The 18,599-nt window shown below is 40.8% G+C and overlaps 1 protein-coding gene across 3 annotated transcripts in view; it reads right to left on the minus strand.

Annotated features, from left to right (window-relative positions):
• Positions 1 to 18,599, minus strand: part of gnas (GNAS complex locus) — a 282,461-nt gene that overhangs the window by 155,799 nt on the left and 108,063 nt on the right. The window lies entirely within an intron of this gene.

Below are 18,599 nucleotides of genomic sequence, written 5' to 3' on the forward strand. Positions count from 1 at the left end.
ACTAACCACCAGTACTTCACCTTGGTATTAGCTCAACATGCTCTCTCCAGACAACCTAAATTTGGATGGACAAAAATCTATAATCTAAATTGTACCACTGGATATTTTCCACATTTTAAGTGGAAATAGTATAATGTTTCTTACACCCACCATTACACGAAATCCTATTGAACACCTTCAATATGACTGTTGCGAAACACACATCGTTACGCTTTCCTAAAATTCTAGTGCAAATAAAACTAATGAAAGCCAGGACAAATCTAAATAGTTTTCTTTCGCACATGCAATTTTCCAATCTTTCAGCGGAGTGGGCAGGACTTATAGCAACCAAGTGTATTTTACAGCAAACAAAGTCTATTGACAGAGTCAATTTAGAAAGAGTCTCTACGAACTGCAGTAAGCAGAACTCATGACCGAAACTTCAGCAACTTCTCCCGATAAAAGCCAGAATAAATACCTGCACCATTTTCTCACACAAACAAATTGAGCAAGCTCAATTTAGTCTTCATTAAACCTCCACGGACATGCACATTCAGCAGGGATCTTTAAATCGGGGATAACCCAAGCTGATTGCAGTTGCTGGAGGCCAATCATTTCAGCCCCAGGACATTGCTGCAGGAGTTCCTCAGGGCAGTGTACCAGGTCCAACCATCTTCAGCTGCTTCATCAATGACCTTCCCTCCATCATAAGGTCAGAAATGGGGATGCTCGCTGATGATTGCACAGTGTTCAGTTCCATTCGCAACCCCTCAAATAATGAGTCCGTGCCTGCATGCAGCAAGACCTAGACAACATCCAGGCTTGGGCTGATAAGTGGCAAGTAACATTCACACCAGACAAGTGCCAGGCAATGACCATCTCCAACAAGAGCATCTAACCACCTCCCCTTGACAATCAACGGCATTACCATCGCTGAATCCCCCACCATCAACATCCTGGGGGTCACCATTGACCAGAAACTTAACTGGACCAGCCACATAAATACTGTGGCTACAAGAGGTGGTCAGAGGCTGGGTATTCTGCAACGAGTGACTCACCTTCTGACTCCCCAAAGCCTTTCCACCATCTACAAGGCACAAGTCAGGAGTGTGATGGAATACTTTCCACTTGCCTGGAGGAGTGCAGCTCCAACAACACTCAAGAAGCTCGACACCATCCAGGACAAAGCAGCCCGCTTGGCTTGATTGGCACCCCATCCACCACCCTAAATATTCACTCCCTTCACCACTGGCGCACTGTGGCTGCAGCGTGTACCATCCACAGGATGCACTGTAGCAACTCACCAAGGCTTCTTCGACAGCACTTCCCAAACCCGCGACCTCTACCACCTACAAGGACAGGGGCAGCAGGCACATGGGAACAATACCACCTGCACGTTCCCCTCCAAGTCACACACCATCCCGACTTGGAAATATATCACCATTCCTTCATTGTCGCTGGGTCAAAATCCTGGAACTCCCTTCCTAAGAGCACTGTGGGAGAACCTTCACCACACGGACTGCAGGAGTTCAAGACGGCGGCTGACCACCACCTTCTCAAGGGCAATTAGGGATGGACAATAAATGCTGGCCTTGCCAGCGATACCCATATCCCATGAACGAATAAATAAAATATTTTCTCTCCCTACCCAGGGGAGGGCACCAAGGCTGAGAACAACTCATTCAGCACAGACAAGAATTGAGTCTCAGACCTTCTTGGCCTGTACAGCTCAGCACAGGATAGTGTAGATATCAAAGAATGAACTTGCATTTATGTAGTGCCTTTCATGACTTCAGGACATCCCAAAGTGCTTTACAACCAATGAAGTACTTTCGACATGTAGTTGCTGTTGTAATGTAGGAAACGCGGCAGCCATATTGCATACAGCAAGCTCCCACAAACAGCAATGAGATAATGATCAAATAATCTGTTTTAGTGATCTTGGTTGAGGAATAAATACTGACCAGGAGAATTCCCCTGCTATTCTTTGAATAGAGGCACAGGATCTTTTGCATCCACCTGAGACTGCAGGTAGGAACTCGGTTTCATGTCTCACCCAAAAGACGGCACCTCTGACAGTGCAGCACTCCCTCAGTACTGCAGTACCAGCCACAGGTAAAATACTTTTAAATCAGTCTTCATTCCACAAACCACTGACATTTATCCTGCATACTTGGGAAGTGAATACATTTGTGGAAAAACAGGTTTTTTAACTTCACTAAACCTGAGGCAGGTGATTTACTTAACAGAAGTCTCTGCAGTTCTGCTACATTCTTTTAAACAAGAATCATCGTTAGTTGCATGCTATGCAACAATATTTTCTTTATACTCTTTTGCTTGAAAAGGGAGTCTGGAATTCACTGCTGAAATTTATCTTATTAATTCACACAATTGAAACTGTAACATTGAATCTCTGCAACTACCTGATTGGACACTTCTGATCACCTTGGCACCTTTTAAAACTATTTGAAAGGTTACCTGGAGAAAGTCTCGTTTACACTACTCATACACGAGTCCTCAGAATAGATCAATTTATTTTGATAAACTACACCTTGTGCAGTAATTATCTCTGGAGGTCGTTGTGATTTTAGTTGCCCAACTGATTAATGAAATTTCCATACAAGAAGATTCTGAATATGGAAACTGGAAAGTTCAAAATGCACAAACTCAAGGTTTCTTGCCGTGCATTCATAACGCTACATTACGCTACCCCATCCTGCATCCAGATTTCTCTATTTACCATTGAATGTAACTTACCAAATTTTATTCTGTACTAGTTTCACACACTGGACTTAAGGTAGTGACACGATCTGAATCATAATTATTCTTACAGTTATAGCTATACACTTTGTAAACCCGCCTTATTAACTGATGTACATTATACAAAATGTAACTAAGTCGCAAGTCTGTTTTGTCCTATTCTTTCAGAATGCTTTTTCTCAGGCACAAACACACCTATGATTTTACTGTGGAAAAACGTCAACTGGTTGATAGATCAAAGCTGAGGATAGAGATGTAGCTGTGAAAGTGAGTTCAAAGCTGTTTGGTACAAAGCAATATATAAGTGTGTGTAAATGCTTTATAACCCACATATCCCAGGTCTTTATTTACATCATTCCATAAAAACTAATGTATAAATTTACACTAGTATTGAAAAAAATTACCAGTCCCGCCCCCTTAATTTTACAACCAAATTTAACTGCTCAAGACTCTGAAATGTCAAGCTGCCTCATTTTATATAATCTCAAGCTAGTTATTTGCAACAAAAAAGTTGCTAATTTAAATGACATTTTGCCAAGATCATGTGTTATCATTCAGTCTTAATAGCTATCGGGTTTCTTGAGCCATCTATAATGACCCCAGCAAAGCACTGCAATGTGAAAGAGACTTCCCCTGTTCATTCCAATGAGGGTCCCTTAATCCCACTTAACATACTGAATTCCAATATCACCAGTCCTGAAATTAGGCAATTAACTCTTCCTGAACTATTACCATTCTCTTTAAAAAGATTGACATGGTCATGTCTGAATTACAACCAATTCATTCTCTACACACAACTGACTGGAAAAATAAAGTGCCTTGAGAGGCTATTTTCAGCCAGAGACCAACTTTTCCAATGCAGGCACAACTCAAATAGGCACAGAAAAAAAAATCAAGGCAAGAGATTTGTGTTTTAAAAAGTCAGCCAAAGTCACAAGAGGCTTTAATAGTTATTCAGAGGCTCAGGACCTACAAAGAAAATTCAAAATAATTTACAGCTGCAGCTGTAACAGAAAGTCTCCATGACTTTAGACCGGACCACACAGGCTTGTGCCAAGCGATGTGCAATTTTACATTAGGAAGTAGTTTAAATTTCTTTTCCCCCCCACAAATTTAGAACTAGAAATGTCCAATTTTTTCCTGTGCTGTCCATGGTGTAAAAGCATAGAGCGGTGCTCTGGTACTTGGAGCAATCATGGACAAATCAACTCTGTGTATATAAAATGAAAGCTTCCTTCAGAAGAATTTTCCTTTTTCACTCCTTTCCCCCCCACCACCCCAAAGCAAGTGCTCAGACTTTATAAAATTAGTTGATATTGGAATAACTTCAATCTTATCCGGCTGTTTGGATATTTCTCACATTTATAACAATTCAATCTAAAAAAAAATTAATTGAGATGTTAAATTTTTGTTTAAATTTAGAGATGGAACTTATAAGTTGTCGTTATTATAACTGCAACATTAAGTATCCATTTCATACTGCAGTCTGGAAAGTTTCAGCAGTTCTGATACTGGTCAGTTTTCCGGGTAATCTCTATAATCCTGCATTCTGGTAGATGACAAATGTATACAGTGCTGTCCCACCCTCCAAATATCAAACCATTCTAATAAATGCCATATTTAGCCACCAAGATCACACGTCATCAGTCTCAACAGCTACCAAGTTTGTAGCCGCAGTGAGAGTACTGAACATGCAAGAGATTACACTAAGACTTAAACAAGCATGGTGGTTGGGTTTTTTTTTGAAAAAGCAATTCTCTGATTAATTTATACTGTGATTTTACCACTAGGCCAAATGTAATGATTCTGCCTAGGCACAGTCAATCTGGAAGAAACTCCCCATTCATTCCAAAGTGTCCATATGACAAAGTTGCGACAATTAACTTTGGTCAAGAAGTTATATGGGCTGAACAGGGACGGTCACTTGCACTGTCTGTACTTTTCATCTTGGTCTAGGATGTTTGGACTATCAATCGCAAAATAAAAAGGTCTCTATATGACCACACACCTAAAAATAGCCAAAACCATTTCACAAAAGTTCCTTTACACCACATTTTAAAAATGTTTTCCCTGACCCACCTTTTTTTACAACCACTTAACAAGACTGATCTCATCTTGCTTTAGATCACAACTGCATTCAATCCTGACAATGTGATCCTACATTTCCACTCTAAATGTCGAAATATATACACGGCACATTTACAAAAGCTGTATAAATACTGCATTTAAAAAATGTATTTAAATTGCATTCAGGAGTACACATGAAGACAAATGGTAACACTGAAGATCTTATAGGCTATGACATCTGAATACTGCAAGTTATACATTGCACTAAGCCTACAGCTTCGGGGGTCAATCACAACATGATTGCATGCCAAGAGGCAGCATGTGATAAGCATGCACAATAATCTCAAATTGGAAAGTCATATTCTGTCCCTGGCTTGGTGCATCCTTAAATGCTAAGGAAGCAGATTCATCATCACTTCAGTCTTCACTTTGGCAATGACAAAGGTAAGCAAAAAGCATTATTCGTATCAAGTAGCTTCTCACCTCAACTGGCCCATAAGGGGGAGTAGCCAATTAGTGGTGAAACACTCCACCCAAGAATTCTCTTATGTTACCATCTCACAGGCAGTTCAAGAGCAGCACTGGCCTAGGTCTACAAGCCGATACACTACCTGTTCCTTAACTAGAAAAATTAATGGAAGGGTGGTTGTTAAGTTAGAGGGATTTCTATTCTATTCATTTTCCACATTCTGGGAACTGATCATCGCAATTACGACACTGGTATAATTCAATGCATGAAATATGATGTATCTTAGTACATGAAACAATTCTTTAGGTGTTCTGCATGCAAAAAGGAGGTTCCAGCAGATATTACACCGCTACTATTTGTCCAATGTAACTAGACAAATCAGGACAGCAGTGGATCTAGAAATTAAGGTCTCAGCGCCTCAGTCCTGCCCAAATCAGCATTTTCAGTCAACGTTTGCTATCTCATTTGCTGAAAATATTTCATGTGGATACATTCACACAAATACCAGGTGAAAGGATCCCTTAACAGAAGCTTCCATTCTTCGGAGATGCCACAACGTAATTAGGATACCTATAGGAATAGCAACGGTGCTGCAGCCACTGTAATTCTCAACAAAATAAGCCACAATAGCCCCATCCAGCTGTGCTAGAGGTCACACTTGATATATTCTCTTGTACAGTTGCCCAGTCAAACCAAACAAAAAATATACATGCTGCTGCATTTGGTTTGGGTGTATTACCAAATTACATCAATTATAAGCGGAGCTACTGACACCCTACACACACAGCATATTCATTTCACACATGTCTAATGCCAACCAAAGAGACGACATACAGATGTATACTGGTAAAGCATAAAAAGTGACCTTGCGTAGCAAACAGGAAGCAGCAAAAACCTCAACTTTCAAAACCAGTGGTCATTTAAAGGGCAAGTGCGTAAATGCCATGTGTGAAAGTCAACCCAGTAAGATTACCTCATTGGGTCATGAAGTTGGATCCAAACAAATCTGACCTGTTTTGCTGCATTGCACCATATTGCTGGGCAAGACATTTAACCTTTTACCAAGGTAGGATTCTAAAATGATCATATATTTGCCAAAATGATCTGAGTTTTGACTGCAATGTCATTGAATTATATTACAAGTCACTTTACAATTGAAATTTACATTTCATTCCCAGTCCTTCAGCATAATAGGACTAGACAGATTTGGTTTTAATCACAATTTTATTGCATGCCAATTGTGATTTATCAAGTTTCACTATAGTAGGATAAAAGCGTCCTTGCAGTTTGAGAGACTGTCTCCAAACACGTGGATCACGTCTAGAACATGTCATTTAAAAAGTTAAATCAAAACAATTTATATAGCACCTTTAACTTAGAAAAACATCCCCTTTACAGAGGCATAATCAGACAAAACTGGATGCTGAGCCAAAGAATGAGATATAAGGAGGGGTGACTGAAAGCTTGGTCAAAGAGGTAGGTTTTGAGGAGCGTCTTAAAGGAGAGGGAGGTGATGAAGCAGAGGGGTTTAGGAAGAGAATTCCAGACATGAGGCTTAAAAACAAGTATTTATACTAAAATGTTTATAAATAATTAAACTGTTAGATTGCACAAAAGCTTAGAGAAAATATTTTTACTGAAAACAAGCCCAAAGAATTCTTCCCCCCCCTCCCCAAAACCAGTACCATGACTAATCCAAGGTGTGACTTCATGAATTGGATGTATGATGCAGTAAGGTCATTAGTCATGAAAAGACTATATCTGACTACTGCCATTTTCTGTTCTATTTTCAAACCATTGATAAACTGGATGGACATAGTATGAGCATCTAAATAATAAACAGAAGTACCATAATGCAACAACTGAGTCAAACTGCCAAATCCGTCACTGCAAACAAGCTGAATTATAGTCTACAAAAACAATTACACACTGCAACACACCTAAGTACAGTACTATCCATTATGCTTTTCTATATCCGGCAGATTGGTTCATGAACTAATGTCCAAAAGTGCAATAGGACAAGGAGAAACTAAAATCGCAATTATTGGGATTGTAGCAAACGCAGACCTGACAGAAACTATCAGAGAGAGGGCAAAGACATAAAAGATGCCCAAAGGTGAAATATAAGAGAGGGGGGAAAAAAACAAACTAGACACAAATTGCCACGGGTTGAGATGTACTGCATCCTTTGGTGCAGTTATATTACAGATTACAGCATCAAAACAGTATTTGTAGAGTGCACGCAGTAATCAGACCACAGTTACACTGCTGGCTGCACCTCATCATAATCAATTAATTTTAATGTTATCTAGAGTGGGTGGCAGCGCCTGTTCTCTCATAACATTAAGCAGACTCTATACTGGGCTCAAAAAGGTCCAGGTGGTCCATGCCCACCTGTGACTCGGCCAACGTTGTCTACCTCATATGTTGCAGGAAAGGATGCCCCGAAGCATGGTACATTGGCGCGACCATGCAGACACTGCGACAACGGATGAACGAACACCGCGCAACAATCGCCAGACAGGAGGGTTCCCTCCCAGTCGGGGAACACTTCAGCAGTCAAGGACATTCAGCCACCGATCTTCGGGTAAGCTTTCTCCAAGGCGGCCTTCGAGACACACGACAACGCAAAATCGAACAGAAATTGATAGCCAAGTTCCGCACCCATGAGGATAGCCTCAACCGGGATCTTGGGTTCATGTCACGCTACACGTAAGCCCACCAGCGAAAAAAAGTTATCTGTTTTTAACACAACGGGTCATTCTCTGTCTTTCTCTTCCTTTCGGATGTTTCTCTCCCTCTCTCTCTCTCTGTTTTGTGTTCTGGCCGTTTGTGTATTCGGTGGTCCTGTAGGTAACATTACTCTGTCTGAACACTTTGATTGCCTTGACAATGGGCAGTTGGAAAGATTATCTGTAATCACCAGGTATTGTTCTCTGAATATAAATGCGGTAACCTTCCATGGAATCCCACACTCGCTCACCTGACGAAGGAGAAAGCCTCCGAAAGCTTGTGATTTTCAAATAAAACAGTTGGACTATAACCTGGTGTTGTAAGATTCCTTACATTTGTCCACCCCAGTCCATCACCGGCATCTCCACATCATGGCTACTATCGACACCACAAACTGCCGGCTCACAGTGGAGAGGATATCCAAGAAGATCACGCATATAGACACAGACATCAAGTTTTTAACAGAGCTGCAAGAAAGCAGACAAGATCCCGAAAGAACGACAGATCACGAACCCACTCAAGTCGACATACAACTCAGATTACGCTGAGAGACTCTGCCGTCGTACCTCTCGCACACTCCGCAACCATCTCGTACACCAACTCTACAGCAGACGCCGCAACCTTGAAACCAAGATAGAGTCCATACGCTCAACCTGTACTCAGGACACAGCAGACCAGCGACGAGACACCACCAAACAGACGAGGCAACGGTACTACGCCGCCTACATGAAAACCAAGAGCAGGAAGCTTGAGAAACTCGGCATCACCACCAGCATCAACCAAGCCTCCCCCGCTACCACGGTTGCAACCACAGGGAAGTCTATCGTCAATTTATCTGACCACACCCTTCAACCAGACGAAATCAAAGTTCTCAGCCGAGGGCTCAATTTCTGCCCCACCACCAAAATGGACCCCATTGGTCTCGCGGCGGACACAGAGGAATTCATCAGGAGAATGAGACACCGGGAATTCTTCCACAAATCCCAAGATTTCAGCAGCGAACCCAATGAGACAATCAACGATCCGGAACAACAGACAGAGGGATCCGCGGTACAGCAACCGAAGAAGAAAGAGTCAAACTGGACTCCTCCGGAGGGTCGCTGCCCTAAGCTTGACATGTATGCTCAAGCTGTCAGGAAATGCGTCAATGCCACATTCATCAGCCGCACTCAGAAGACAGTCCAGAATGTCACCCGAGCACAACGCAACGCCATCGACGCTCTCAAGACCAACTGCAACATCGTCATCAAACCAGCGGACAAAGGAGGAGCCATCGTCATACAGAACAGAACAGACTATTGCAAAGAAGCATATCGACAACTGGACAACCAGGAACACTACAGACGGTTACCCGCAGATCCGACCAAGGAACACACCCACCAGCTCAACAAACTGATCAAGACCTTCGATCCAGACCTTCAAAGCATCCTACGCACTCTCATCCCACGTACTCCCCGCGTGGGAGACTTCTACTGCCTCCCAAAGATACACAAAGCCAACACACCCGGACATCCTATCGTATCAGGCAACGGAACCCTGTGTGAGAACCTCTCTGGATACGTCGAGGGCATCCTGAAACCCATCGTACAGGGAACCCCCAGCTTCTGTCGCGATACTACAGACTTCCTACAAAAACTCAACACCCACGGACCAGTTGAACCAGGAATACTTCTCACCACGATGGACGTCTCGGCACTCTACACCAGTATCCCCCACGATGACGGCATTGCTGCAACAGCCTCAGTACTCAACACCAACAACAGCCAATCTCCAGACGCCATCATACAACTCATCCGCTTCATCCTGGATCACAATGTCTTCACCTTCGACAACCAGTTCTTTACCCAAACACACGGAACAGCCATGGGGACCAAATTCGCACCCCAATACGCCAACATTTTCATGCACAAGTTCAAGCAGGACTTCTTCACTGCACAGGACCTCCAACCAACGCTATACACCAGATACATCGACGACATTTTCTTCCTATGGACCCATGGCGAAGAATCACTGAAGAGAATCACCGAAGAATCACGATAACATCAACAAGTTCCATCCCACCATCAAGCTCACCATGGACTACTCCTCAGAATCGGTTTCTTTCTTGGACACACGAGTCTCCATCAAAGACGGGCACCTCAGCACCTCACTCTACCGCAAGCCCACGGACAACCTCACGATGCTCCACTTTTCCAGCTTCCACCCTAACCACGTCAAAGAGGCCATCCCCTATGGACAGGCCCTGCGAATACACAGGATCTGCTCACACGAGGAGGAACGCGATGGACACCTACAGACGCTGAAAGACGCCTTCATAAGAACGGGATATGACGCTCGACTCGTCGATCGACAGTTCCGACGGGCCACAGCAAAAAAAAAAAATCGCATAGACCTCCTCAGAAGACTAACACGGGACGCAACCAACAGAGTAACCTTCGTCATCCAGTACTTCCCCGGAGCGGAGAAATTACGCCATGTTCTCCGCAGCCTTCAACATGTCATCGATGATGACGAACACCTCGCTAAGGCCATCCCCACACCTCCACTACTCGCCTTCAAACAGCCACCCAACCTCAAACAGACCATCGCTCGCAGCAAATTACCCAGCTTTCAGGAGAACAGTGTCCACGACACCACACAACCCTGCCACGGAAATCTCTGCAAGACATGCCAGATCAGCGACACAGACACCACCATCACACGAGAAGACACCACCCACCAGGTACATTGTTCATACTCCTGTGACTCGGCCAACGTTGTCTACCTCATACGTTGCAGGAAAGGATGCCCCGGAGCATGGTACATTGGCTAGACCATGCAGACACTGCGACAACGGATGAACGGACACTGCGCAACAATCGCCAGACAGGAGGGTTCCCTCCCAGTCGGGGAACACTTCAACAGTCAAGGACATTCAGCTACCGATCTTCGGAAGCTTGTGATTTTCAAATAAAACAGTTGGACTATAACCTGGTGTTGTAAGATTCCTTACACATGCCCACAAGGACATTGGCTTAAAAAGCACCGCACCGTTTCATTGTCAAATCCAAAGCCATTGTGGGCCATCAAACTTGGATTTGTTTAGGAAGAATTCTGCCTTCACACAAAGCAAGTCTATTGTTGATCAGCTGTTTAGAAGATTACACTGCCTGAACTCGTCTACACAAAAGGATGCCAATACGATCAGTGGAAATGAGCAGAATTAACCACAATGGTGTGAACTTCAATCAATGAGGAATAGCTGCTTCTGTTTTTAGTCCCAGACATGACAATGGGCAATGGAATGGCAGGCAGCTGGGTGGGCACAGGAGAAAGCATTCAGTTCAGTACTTCCTTAGTTTTTCTCTAATTAAGCATAACCAGTTGTGTGGTCATTCAGGTTTAAAATAAAGGATTGCAAGATGTGAAAGGCTACTACACTAACACTTTCTCTGAACTCGAAAGTAATTATTTACTACAGAGTACAAGGGTAATAAATCTTACTCTCTGTATCCTTTTGTTTTCTGTATCATAGCAATTATCCCTCATCAACCCTTTCACTCTCGATAACAATGCTTTCAAAATTACAAGACACTCTCTTGGGATTCTTCTCCTTCCCCAATCTTGTACTGCTTGCTCTCTAGAGGTTCAATTCATTGCAATACCAGTACAAATCTTATCTAAAAATGGGCAGCCTTTTCTCAATTCATTCTCCAACTTAAATGATCAGTCTCATAATAATTATAGCAGAACAAAAGTTAGTGCTTTACAAATATGCTACCAACTACTGCACAGCACTCTGAAGGTGGTTTTGCTAATTTTAGACTCCACTAATAGCAGTGTGTTTTTCTAAAAATAACAAAGACTGTTCTAGCACTAGCCAGTTCAGAAACCAAGAACTGTAGAAAAGAACTGGTAGAGTATAAACGTTTTTTTTTTAAAAAAGTACTATTAAATTGCAACAACTACTTACATAACTGAAATGTCAGATACAGAATAATTTCACCACAGGCCAAACTGCTGCCTTCTGCAGTCACAATCCTCAATCTCTACCAGTCAGGTCTATCTTCAACTGGTATTGAACAATGCAGACCTGACCTACTGGTTTTGAGGACTGTGAAAGCACCCATGTCTGCCAAATAACAAACCAATACCAAACGCTTTGAAAGGTCCTTAGGATTTAAGACGTATACAACTGCAAGGTCCTTCTTTCAACAGGACCTAATAGCCCACTCCACCATTTTTCCACTCTGTCTTTTCCTCCACTCTTCCTATACCTTCATTCTCTCGCCACACCCCCAAACATTCAAGACAGTTTGGACTACTAGACCCTCATACAAGAAACCTTGAAAATCATTTTGAAATTTTCACACCCTTTGCGTAGGAAACTCAGAATTGTACTATGCCCACTCCTCAAAGATCAAAAACTAAATGTGTACTTGGTGGCAATGTGGATACAGGAACAGTAAAAATTCTAACTGTAGCAACTCAATAAATGTTTTAATACATTCCATTTATACTCTGCTTCATGGCAACTCAAAAGTATCTAAAACTGCAAAAGGGGAAACTTGGCATTTCCTAAAATACACTCCATTTTAGCTATATGCAAGGTTTGAAAACAGTACCAAATCTTGATTTGTATTGATTTTTTCCAGTTACTTTTTTTTGTATATGTGTCCCTTATTTCCTCCAGTTGTTATTTCCCCCCCACCACCACCTTCTCTGCTCTCCTCAGGATAAGTATAAAATACTAACATTTCCATGGACACCATCAGCACTGCTCCTTTTGTTTCACCGTCTAGCAAATTGATGAGGATAACTCCCTCCCCAAGAGACTGGCAAACTCCGTCTCTTAGAATAACACAAGAATACAAATTAAAATGGCGATTTAAACTCCGATCTTCAGCTTGTGAATTCAAACTTCTAGCATTGTAGCTAACAAGTTCGCAGGAATTCAACAGATTCAATTTCAAATACCATGAAAACAAATCCAATACACACACACCTTTCTAAACCTTTTCTTTGGTTCCAACCACTTTTGTGTCACGCACTCCTCTCTAATGCATATACATGGAAATGTACCAAACTATTAAAAGAATATACATGAACAAAGTAGATCTTTGAAATTCACCAATATCGTTAATGAATGTAATAAGTCAACTAGTACAGAACTTAAAATATGTAATAGCTCTCATTAAAGTCTAGCAAGTTCAGACTTTATTGCCAATGCTTCCGTTGTGAAAAAGAATAAACACGGAAGTATCCAAACAACTGGTTACATAGCAGCTTCAACAGCTTCCCGTACTTTGTGACCTAGAGAACTGGATACGAGCTGTGGGTTACTTAGTGATTCAGGTCCAATTATTTCCCACTCAGACATTTTGATATGTGCCACAAAGTGGTAGAAGCAATTTAGTGAAGCACAGGAAACTATAGGCAACAAATTTCACAGGGATTACTGATTGTGCCACATAATAAACAATAAACAAATACAACCCTATATTCTGATCCTGACAGTTTTGATATAATCCACCTTATTTTAACTCTTCATGTGGATGAGTACCAAAAAACTGGGAGAGGGTGTCTGAAGTTCTATTACATTATAAGTAAACATATACTATTAAAGTCAGTATGTATCAAGCCTGAAACAAAAAAGATCTGAATATTAACACATTCCCAAAATAGACAACCTTCCTCATCTCCCCCCAAATAATTAGGATTTCTTTTGATCACAATGTCCTTCTTTCTTGGAACTAGAAAACTACTTGGGATAGTGTCCACAGTAAACAAGATTTTGAATTTGAAACACAAATGTGATAAGGAGAAAAGAATAACATGCAGGGGAGTGGAAGAAGTAAAAAAAGTAAAATACACTGAGGAGTTGTTTACTATGAGTTTTAAATGAAATCTCCTGATTTCCTCACTTTTGTTTGGTTCTACAAGGTTCACATCTGAAGAGAATAAGACAACTAATGCAAACTTGCTGCAGATTTAAATTGGAACATCAATCAGCTAACTTAAAAGTTGACTTGAAGCAACCCTAACAGTTAAGTCTGAATCACATTCAAATTGGGTGACTGCAACTAGAAGTGAGAAATTGTGTGAAATTTGTGCCCCAATTATACTGTACAAACTTTTGGTATAAATCTAGAATTATCAGCCAAAATGCACATCTACTTTTGTCAGGGTGTATGTACATACAGTACTAGTGTATAGTACTTGGGATCTTTATAGTATTAGTGGCAAAAAAACAATTCCAGCATGTAACTCAATTGCTGCTCAGCTACGCATTCTCTCAAAATCCACACGAAATCACAACTATAAAAAATGTCAGTGAATGTTCATCTACATATAGCCAGAGAGGGGAAAAATACAAACAGAGACCATTTTGCCAAATAAGTAATTAAGTTAATCACTATTTTGTCACTCGGTGTGTGTTTTTCGCATTTTACCTTTAAAATATATATTTTTTAAGTACATTACATTGCTTCTTTACATATTCCCCTTAACATCATTGATTCTTGCTCCAATTCCACTTCAGAGACTCTATTTAAAAGCCGACCACTTTTTTAAAAAAAAGTCACAGTGGTTTCATTTCTGTTAGTAGCTCAGGAGTCATTTGCACGAACTACTTCTTGTACCTTTAACACAGCTACACTAGCCAATCTGCCAAGTTTCTGCAATCACCTCAATCATCATTATTTTTCACTTAACCATTTGAATACTGCAGTAAAAAGCAAAATGTTCAATCTTCCTTCTTATCTAGCACCCATTAAAGTTGTGACAGTCTGGTGATTTCAGCCACCCACACATTTCTGCAGTTTACAAAGCATTGTGCGTGCGCACACACACAATATATATATAAAATTATGCACATTAGAAACAATTTCACTTCACTCCTAATTTGACTGATTAACTGTCATACCCTGAATTGGGCATCTCTGAAAATTACAATATTTATACACATTACTTTAAATAATAAATATGCAAGATCTGATATTAACCTGCAACAATTCTGCATAAACACTAATTTCCACAAGATGGTCTTTGCACTATAAATCATTGAATATTCCAAAATCATAATAGTATCAGATGCAGGGAATAAAATCCCAAGTATTATACACTTACACAATATTCCCATTAAACACAGTAATGCTCACTATTTTGACCAAATTAAAATATAAAACAGTAGTAACTGAGAAACTGATGAGTGGTTACATAAATCCTAGACTACAAGAAAAATTGATTTCCAAATGGATTACAAGATTTCAGAGATTCAGGAAGTAAAATGGAACCTTGAAATAAGTTATATTTTGAACTGAAGTGACTTGCATTGCAAGACAAATTGCAACTTGGTTACACTGCAGTTACATATTTAAAAAAAGATAGACTCTGAACAAAGAATTGATACAAGTTACTGTGGTTGATTTGATTTGTAAAAGTGACCAATGTCCAGGGAGGAAAACCAATTCTATGTCGAGCCTAAAGGAGAATACATTTCTTGCAATGCTTCCTTTCTGTTCTCCAGAATCCTCAATAATGTGGGAATACTTTTTTTTGAGGGGGAAATACATGATCATTTTTTTCTGATTAAAATGAGGCTGTTAATGTTGGAAAATGGAACACCTTTCCACTTCAGGCATCGGGTGTCAGCAATCAAGTGCTGCCCCACCCTTCAACAATATTCAAATATCACTTCAACTTAAACCAGGAAAGTAGGATGAGAACATCAATTTAAATGAACGCAAAAGAGTTTTAAAACCGATTGTAGGACGATTTTCTTTACACAAAGGTCGGCCACTTTTTATTTTTCCTCGACTTTTCTTATGTTCTACACTGCTCCAGCAACATTCCATAACTGCATCCACAGGACCAGGATGCATGGAGGGTCGCACTGGCTGCCTGTCTCTCTTCCAAAGTCTTTTCCATGCCCCGGTGGTCCTGGAGAGGGACTGTGCTGTGCCCACCAGTACGCTCGAGGCCTTTCGGTCAAGACAATGAGATCTTGATTTAGTTTGACTATTATCTTAGTCTGACTGGACCTAGTGTTAGGCTGTTTTATTAGTGGTACCCTCAGTTTGAGGGGGCATTTGTGGTACTGATTTCTGTCCAGTGACATTGGGGTACCCACGGCCACCATTACTGATCCAATCAAAATAGGCATGCCTTAACTCCCATTTCCAAAGGACATTCCCTACTGGACCACTTTTTTATTTCCAATTCCTACACCATCCACTGCTGTAGCATAAACAAGGTGGTCTATCTGAGCTGAATGATGGGCATTGTGATGTGCTCACACAAACTGGATTGAGACTGCCCAAATTTATTTCACGTAGGATCCTTACAACTGGTAGAGAAAAGCATTTTTCTCTGCACCTATCTGAGCTGGATCTGAACCCTAGTCCCAGAAGAAATTGCAGATTATATCAATTATCAGCAGCCGGTCAAAGGTCCACCACATTGAGGCGCTCTGCCAGCAACGAGACCCTCTGTTCAAGTTGCAGTGGGCTCACCAGCATGCGGCACTCATTGTAAAAATGCACGTTGGCACCATCCATGTTTGGATGCCAATCCCAGAGCAGCAGAAGAATGAAAAAAATTACTGGCCAGGAAACCATATGAAGGACATATTCTGAGGAAAATATTTGGCACAGGGCTTTTCACTGTAAAGGTCTTCTGCAATTTTACACAACTCCACCATGACAACAAATCAGAAAGGGCAAATACAATGAAAATACTAGCAGATCTTACCCCAGCACAGTCACTGCTCTAAAACAGCACCAAAAACAAAGCTGTTCATTCTCCATTCCAAAACACAAGTGCAAATAATAATTTGCTATTTCAGCTCAAACACAGTACTACAGCTTTTAAACAACATTCTGGCAGCTGTTTTCCACATTGCTGAACAACCACGATTCAACATTCACACTGGAAAATTCATCCATATTAGAACAAAGGCCATCCCAACTGCGCAACACCGTCCACTGAGAAATCAAATATCAGGGTACAAATGAAACTTACACGAGAATGAGGCAAACAGACCTATACAAATCCACTTTGCACAATTCAAACCATATTTTTGAAATAGAACTGTTAAACTTCCCACACGAAAAAGCAGTTACTGCTGTACATTCCAACAAAATTGTCCATACTACAAAGCATTCCACTCTCCCCAGCTTTTAAAAAATAAGCATAAGCACATTTTTGCTGATTTTGCATCCACAAATATTCATCCTTCAGTGAAATACAGGACGAATACTCAAGAGTAAATTTTGGCAGTAAATATGATTTGATGTAGGGCACTCCTCACTGGTATACATTTTTACCCCTAAAATAATTATGAAATTTTTACTTCAAGGCATGAAATAAAGTGTTCAGCTATCTTGACTGCTACCTAACACGTGCATACATATTGTCAAAGTACACCATCTGATTTTGCAAAAAAAAACAGAACACTGGAGATTAAACTCCAGTAGTCCAACTAACTAATCAGCTGAGGGGACACAGGTCTTCATTCCTGCAATGAAATCAGCAGTTATGAATTCTAGGTAGCATCCAGAGAATGGATTTTGCCAAAAAGGTCTAAAGAAATCTGGTAGTTTTCAGCTTTCAGCATGATGCTGAGACAAAAACAAATAAAGCTGGTCAAACGCTATGTGTAGCTTTATTTTTTAAAAATTTGTAAAATGTAAAAAAGTACATGAAACAGTAGAACTAGAAAATATCACTGTCCATTTTGAAGCAACTTTAAAATAGAAATTTGGCATAATAGGCCAGTTTTTCAGCAAATCAAAAGCCCCATGTCTAAAGGCCAATGTAGGCATGCAATCTCAGATGGATAAACATCTATCAAGACAATGTAGGGCTGCAGACAAGCAAGCACAATAGAACTGGTAAATACTCAGTGCATTAAGAATTTAAAAAATAACTATTGTCAGGTACATTCTAGAAACCCATTTCACATTCAAAAATGTTACACTTTCCCATTTATCTACCATGGGTTATTGAGTCTAAACAAACAGATTCTACTCTGGAAATAGGACTTTGTCCTTCAGTCTATTTCCCCTTCAAATGCCTCCCCAATAGATTCTGTGAGTTCTGACACAGTAGCAAAAATACACATACTCCATCAGTGCAAATATACTAGCATGACTACTAGGCAACAAATACGTTACCATTAAACTTTCACTATTTCAACTTAGCATTCAGAACACACGTGGGAAAGCTCTCGAGAAGTTTGCACAACCTAGTATGTTACAGAGCACCATAAGTGTCAAAGAAAAAATTAATATAGGCCATTCATCTACCCATTATTTCACCAAGAGCATCATTAATCATCATTCTTTGGAAATAAGATTTCTAAATTTAGGCTGAAACGATTCCCTCCTTTAGCTCCAAAGCTCCAGCTAGTCTTTACAATGATGCTTTGTTTATCCCTCATTCATTTCATCAAGGTGTGGGAGCAAGGCCAGGGTGGTATGGGGAGCACCACACCCAAACCAAGCTCTCAGTCCAGAAAAGCAAAACGAGATTCACTGCTACTGTGCCAAAGCGCTGAAACTCAAAAGGCTCATGGCAGCTCAGTTAAAATACAACACAATCTACTTTACAT

The sequence above is a fragment of the Heptranchias perlo genome, chromosome 19, assembly GCF_035084215.1.
Source record: "Heptranchias perlo isolate sHepPer1 chromosome 19, sHepPer1.hap1, whole genome shotgun sequence".
Lineage (NCBI taxonomy): Eukaryota > Metazoa > Chordata > Chondrichthyes > Hexanchiformes > Hexanchidae > Heptranchias > Heptranchias perlo.